Below are 7535 nucleotides of genomic sequence, written 5' to 3' on the forward strand. Positions count from 1 at the left end.
GACATCAATCAGCATACGAAAGCTGAACATTGGCTCGGTCTGGAAAGGTGGGACAACTCGAAGCAAAGGCGGGACAATTGGAAGTAGGGAGGGGGCTTTCAGGTCATGGGTAGAAAAATGACAAATGGTTGCATTCTTTTGAGTTTCTGCTTAGCCTCTCCAAAACAGCCAATCAGATATGCATTTACCTCAGAGAGTAGAGGGTTGACTTTGAATAGAATGAGAGGCAGGTTTGCCCTAAGCAGTTCTCAGCTTGAATTTTTCCTTTAGCTTAGTGATTTGGGGCCCCCAAGATTTATTTTCCTTTCACAGGTGTGTGGCAAAGGTCTAATTCTTCTGAATGCAGATAACAGCACAGTGAATCTACAATCTACATAATGAGAGAAAATATTTGTAATCAATAGGTCTAATAAAATGGTAATATCCTAAATAAACAAGAAACTCAAAATTCTCAACAGCGAGAAAAAAAAAAAAAAAAAAAAAAAGAGGCCTGGGCAAAGAACCTGAATACTGAATAGACATCTCTCAAAAGAAGATCTACACATGGCCAACAATCAAATGAAAATATGTAGCATCACTAATCATTAGGGAAATGCAAATTAAAACTATAGATACCAACTCACACTTGTCAGAACAGCTATTTTCTTTCTCTTTTTCAAATTTCGTTATTTTACTTTAAGTTGTGGGATACATGTGCAGAATGTTCAGGTTTGTTGCATAGGTATACATGTGTCATGGTGGCTTGCTACGCCTATTGTCATCTAGGTTTCTTCCCTTCACCCCCAACCCCTCAACAGGCCCCAAGTGTGTGTTAGAACATCTATTTTCAAAAAGACAAAATATAACAACAAATGTTGACAAGGATATGGAGAAAAGGAAACGCTGTTCACTGTTGATGGGAATGTAAATTAGCACAGTCACTAAGGCAAACACTGTGGAGGCTCAAAAGACTAAAACATAGACCTACTATATGATCCAGCAATCCTACTGCTGGGTATATATCCAAAATAAAGGAAATCAACATATTGAGGAGATAGCTGCACTCACATTTTTATCATAGCACTATTCACAATAGCCAAGCTATGGTATCAGTCTAAGCATACATTAACAAATGAATGGTTAAAGAAAATGTGGCATATGTATATAATGTCTTTATATTTAGACAGCCTTTAGAAAGAAGGAAATATTGTCCTTTCAAAATAGGTGAACCTGGAGGACAGTATACTAAGTAAAATAAGCCAGGCACAGAAACGCAAATATCACAAGTTTTCAATTATATGTAGAATCTAAAACAATCAAACTCATAGAAGCAAAAATTGAATGGTGGTTATCAGAGTGGGGGCTTAGGGAAATGGTCAAAGGGTGTGAAGTGGCAAAGAGACAAGAAGAATAAATGTTAAGTATATAAGGTGATGGATATGTTAAATAGCTTGATTTCATCACTCCACACTCTGTATATACATGATAACATCACTTTGTGTCCCATAATTACATAATTGGTCAAAAAATAAAAATTAAATAAAAATCATAAAATACTAATAACAAACATTTGATAAGATTAATACTGAATAACAATATTTTTTACTCACCTAGTCACTTCATTTATAAATAAAAATTATAAGATTAATAATGTTGATAAATGTTGAAGGTGAACTTCAGCTGACCTTTCTCAAGGACTGGCAAAAGCGTAAGGATTATTGTTAAAAGAACAGTGCTTTTTGGACATGCACATTGATAGTCCAGTTATTATGGCACAAGTCATTCAATTTAATTGATTTAAACTGAACCATCTGCTGTCTGACTGGCTCATAGCCAGTGGGATTTATGTAAGTAAATGAGTATCAGAGATAGAAATAATACTAATGTGAAGTTTATATTTCACTAAGAATGTCCTCTTGTGAATCGCTTGAAACCGGAAGGCGGAGGTTTCAATGAACTGAGATCACGCCACTGAACTCCAGAGTGGGCAACAAGAGCAAAACTCTGTCTCAAAACAAAACAAAACAAAACAAAAATGTCTCCTTGTTCATCGACAAAAATTAAACATATAAAAACTGTATGCAAATCAAAAATCCTACTTTCAAGACTTCTCCTGAACGAGGTAAAATAAGTAGGATTAGATATATTCTCCTTCCCAAAACATTATTTAAATGCACAAAATAAATGAAACAAAGGTTTTGAAGACATTGGATATCAGACAATGACAGAGAGCAATAACAGAGATACTAAATAAACAATGTGAGCTCTCTGATTGTCCCGGTATACTTTCTGAAGAGGTTTCCAGATGGCACCAAAAAAAGAAAAGCAGATAGAGCCTATGGCTTGAAGAGACATAGCAGGGAAAGAAGGGAAGACAAGGTTGATAGAGTTTGCAATGCAGAGTACCAGAAAGAAGAGAGTTGCCCAGACAGAGAACTCTAGAGATCTGGAAGAGTTCTCCCTGAGTCATCAGCTGAATACTAATCCGCAAATGAACATGGGAAAACAGCTTGAGACCAGAAAAGAAATGCGTGAAAAGACAGAGGTAACAATCCTTTGTACTTACACAGGACTGGAAGAATAAATGGTCATTTCCACTAACTAGAGAGGAAATCCTAATAATTCACAGGGTATCGTAGGGGGGTATAGTATGTAGAAAATTTGTGCGTCGATCGTGGAGCAAAATTAGCCAAAGGCCAAATTCAGCTGTGGTCCTGCCTAACAAAATTTAAAGGCAATAAGCAGATACGAACTGCAAGAAATATTAAAGGCATTCCCACAGGTGGAAGGAAAATAATCCAGATGGAAATAAGAATTTACAGAAAGGGGTGATTTTGTGCCTCATTATTGTTACATTTTTCTGCTTCCTTTGCATGCCTTGGGATTTTACATTACATGTAGAACTGAAAATTCAACTTTGTTGGTTTCTTGATTATTTTTTTTCCTTTCCTTTCTTTTTTTCTTCTTTTTTTTTTTTTTTTTTTTTTGCATTTTACAAATACTCTTGAGCTTTTTTTCTGAAATATGATTAATTTGTTGACAACAGTTTAATCCTTTTGAGTTTTCCCTTTAGCATACGCTAAAAGCCCATACAGAGGAACAATAGTATAAAATACCTCCTAAGAACATTTCTGCTTTGCTGTTTTAAATGATGGCCAATTTATCACTATTGTGATGATTGTCTCATAGAATATTTTACCGAATGTCTATCTGAGATTATCTGATGTCATGATAGCCATGATCATGATGTCAGACAGACATGGTGGATTTCTTAGATCATGCCCTCATAGACCTTGCAACCTGACAATTCCCATCTGTTCTTTGCAGAATTGGAAAGCAAATTTTGGCCACCTGTGATAGAATTCTTGATATTCTTCACAGATTTTGTCATTCTATTCAGTCAGATGTTCTTGTGTAAGGACTTTAATCATTAATATTGAAATACAAAACTAAAAAATATATGAAATGAAAATTTTGTACTAGATTACCCCAAATCTTTATTTTGGACATGAGTACTTCTCAAACTACAGAATTACAACCCTCAAGTTTTCTTCGCCAGCAAGGATATTGTAGCACAACAAAAGAGAAAGTTAATACATTTCATTAAGTTACTGGAAAGTGTGGCATCCTCAGTTCTTAGTCTTCTTGGGAGAAAGAATTTAGTCAAGAAACAATTTAACAAAGAAAGCAGAGAACAATCATTTGATACAGCAATCCCACTACTGGGTATCAACCCAGAGGAAAAGAAGTCATTATGCAAAAAATGATAATTGCACACGCATGTTTATAGCAACACAATTTGCAATTGCAGAAATATGGAACCAGCCCAGTTGCCTATCAGTTAATGAGTGGATAAAGGAATTGTGGTATGTATAGATATACCATGGAGCCATAAAAAGGAACAAAATAATGGCATTCTGGCACTTGCAGCAATCTGGATGGATTGGAGATCATTATTTTAAGTTAAGTAACTCAGGAATATAAAACTGAACATCGTATGTTCTCACTTATAAATGGTAACTAAGCTATAAGGATGCAAAGTCATAAGAATGATAAAAGGGACTTTGGGAACTGGGGGAAAGATTGGGAGTGGAGGTAAGGAAAAAAGACTACAAACTGGTACAGTGTATACTGCTCTGATGATGGGTGCACCAAAATCTCAAAAATCACCACTAAAGAACTTACTCATGTAACCAAACACCACCTGTTCCCCAAAAACCTATGGAAATTTAAGAAGAGAGAGCTATGCAGAAAAAAAGCTTCAGAAATCTAACTACAGGGCCCTTTTATATCATTGTTGAGTACTCAGATATGCAAGTGTGGAGTGAAACTCGATGAGGTCAGGTAAAAAAACAACCAAGTATCTATAAGGTAAATATTTCCAGAGTTTGCACAAGACAAGCTCTAACAACATATATTGAACTCCACCTAGCCAGAGTGGAGAGTTCTTGATTATTTAGCATATTTAAGAGAGTAACTTTTCATCAGAGGGGACAGTATCTTAATAATTTGGACAAATTATCAGTGGAATAAAGGCAACTCTAGATTGCTCGCAGAAAAGCTTTAAAAACTGACTCAAAGGAATGACAATGATCTATAAGTAACCAATTACCTGTCCATACAAAGCCTAATAATTTTTAAAGGAAGAAAACAAAAATCCAGCCAAAAAACATCAAATCTTTAATGTTCAGCATAAAATAAAAAATGACTGCTAAGTTAAGTAAAAAAATGTAATCCAAAGCAGGAGAAAAATAATCAAATAGAACTATAAATGACAGAGATAATGGAACTAGCAAATACATTAAGCAGCTATTATAAATACGTAAACATATGTAAAGAATAACATGAACAAAATAAAAGGGTAAATAGAAATTTAAAAAACAAACAACTAGATAGAACTTCTAGAGTTGAACAATAATGTCTAAATGAAACTTTAGATAGGCTTAACAACACATAAGATATTACACAAGAAAATATCAGTAAATATTCAAATTTAGCAATGAATCTATTAAAATTGAAAAAGAAAGAGAATGAAATAATTTGTTTCAGTAACCCACGGAACAAAATAAATTTATGTGCAGACATGGAATAGGAATTCCGAACAGGGTAAGGATAGAGAAATAAAAAAATAAAAATTGAAGAAATAGAGGTTACTATATTCTCAAATTTGAATAAAGCTACAATGCTTGCTCAACACCTGGAAATATTTTTAAATGCCTATCAAAATAAAACAGAGCAAAATAAAATTGCTAAAAGCCTGTGATAGAGAAAATCTTAACAGTAGCCAGGGAAAAAAGACAAATTACATAAGAAAAACAAGGTTTAAAATGTATGCATATTGGTTGCACAGTAGCGTTAATGGCTTCACGATTTGGTCCTCGGACCTGGCAGCTGCCACTGGTGTTGAGTTGGTAGGAAGTCACTGTTAGTGAGCTCACTGGAACTTGAACCCATTGTCACCCCTCTGATTCACCAGCAAAAAAAGAAATTGATTAATGTTTTAAAAAATGGTTGTAGCAGATTGTCCAGGAAAGTTCTTCATTGTTGGGCTTAATATGGAAACAAATGAGAAAGCGCTTGAAGCACCATTTGGCAAATACGGACGAATAGTGAATAGTGGAAGTACTCTTGATGAAAGACCGTGAAATCAACAAATCAAGAGGATTTGCTTTTGTCACCTTTGAAAGCCCAGCAGACGCTAAGGATGCAGCCAGAGACATGAATGGAAAGTTATTAGATGGAAAAGCCATCAAAGTGGAATAAGCCACCAAACAATCATTGGAAAGTGGTAGATGTGGACCACCTACACTTCCAAGAAGTAGAGGCCCTCCAAGAGGTCTAAGAGGTGGAAGAGGAGGAAGTGGAGGAACCAGGGAACCTCCCTCATGGGGAAGACACATGGATGATGGTGGATATTCCATGCATTTTAACACAAGAACCAGGGAACCACTCCCAGTAAAAAGGGGACCATCACCAAGAAGTGGAGGTCCTTCTCCTAAGAGATCTGCACCATCAGGACCAGTTCACAGCAGCAGTGGAATGGAAGGAAGAGCTCCTTTATCACATGGGAGAGATAGTTACAGAGGTCCACCTCGAAGGGAACTGCCGCCCTCTCGTAGAGATGTTTATTTGTCCCCAAGAGATGATGCTTATTCTACTAAAGACAGCTCTTCAAGCAGAGATTACCCAAGTTCTCGTGATACAAGAGATTATGCCCCACCACCACGAGATTATACTTACCATGATTATGGTCATTCCCATTCATGTGATGGCCATCCATCAAGAGGTTATAGTGATAGAGATGGATATGATCGTGATCATGACTATTCAGATCATCCAAGTGGAAGTTCCTACAGAGATTCATATGAGAGTTATGATAACTCACATAGTGCTCCACCTAAACAAGGGCCCCCACCATTTTATGCTGGAAGCAGTCTCTATCATGATTACAGCAGCTCACGTGATGGATATGGTAGAAGTGAAGACAGTTACTCAAGCAGCCGAAGTGATCTCCACTCAAGTGGTCGTGATTAGCTTGGCAGACAAGAAACAGGGCTTCTCGCTTCTTTGGAAAGGGGGTACCCTTCTCCACGTGATTCCTACAGCAGTTCAAGCTGCAGAGCACCAAGAGGTGGTGGCTGTGGAGGAAGCTGATCTGATAGAGGGGGAGGCAGAAGCAGATACTAGAAACAAACAAAACGTTGAGCCAAAACCCCAGTTCAAAGAAACAAAGAAAAAGTGAAACTATTCTGTCACAGATACCCAAGGACTACTAAAAGGAAAACTTGTGTCACCTTTTTTAAATTCCCTGTTAAGTTCCCCTCCATAATTTTTATATTCTTGTGAGAAAAAAAGTAAAACATGTTTAATTTTATTTGACTTTATGACATTGCTTTTCAACAAGCAAATATTAAATGTGTTAAGACTTGTTATATTAGTGTTGTAACTTTCCAAGTAAAAGTGTTCCTAAAGGCCAATTCCTATCTGATTTTTCCCAGTAAATGACGCAAGCAATTCTAAGATCTTCCACAAAACATCTAGCCATGTAAAATGGAGAGATGAATTGTTCTGCCTATACAAACAAGCTGGCTATTAGAGGGTGGTTGGAGTATGCTACTTAGAAGATTTCAGGTGTCTTCCAACTGAAATCTCAATGTTCTCAGCATGAAAAACCTGAAATCAGATGCCTATGTAAGGAAAGTGCTATTCACGCAGTAAACCCAAAAAAGCAAATGGGTAATGCTGGCCATTTTGCTTTTCTGACATTTCCTTGGGAATCCGCAAGAACCTCCCTTTTCCCCTCCCTGAATAAGACCATTTAAGTGTGTGTTAAACAACTACAGAATACTAAATAAAAAGTTTGGCCAAAACCAACCATGAAGCTGCAAAGGTGTCTGCTCTTACTGTTTCAAATTTTTGCAACTCTGTAATGTCTCACTTTTAATGGAACAGCTTGATTGCAAAGGAGAAAATAGATAAGCAATGAAATTATCTCCAACTTCCTAAAGGTTTATGACTTCTAAAAAGTTAATCTATCAGCATTCCACATCAGGTTT

General features: G+C 36.4%; 1 pseudogene; it reads left to right on the plus strand.

The window, feature by feature from the left end:
• Window positions 1-5486: 5486 nt before the first annotated feature.
• Window positions 5487-6666, plus strand: LOC105490905 (RNA-binding motif protein, X chromosome-like; annotated as a pseudogene).
• The last annotated feature ends 869 nt before the right edge of the window (window positions 6667-7535 follow it).

This window comes from Macaca nemestrina, chromosome 5, assembly GCF_043159975.1.
Source record: "Macaca nemestrina isolate mMacNem1 chromosome 5, mMacNem.hap1, whole genome shotgun sequence".
In the NCBI taxonomy this organism is placed as follows: Eukaryota; Metazoa; Chordata; class Mammalia; order Primates; family Cercopithecidae; genus Macaca; species Macaca nemestrina.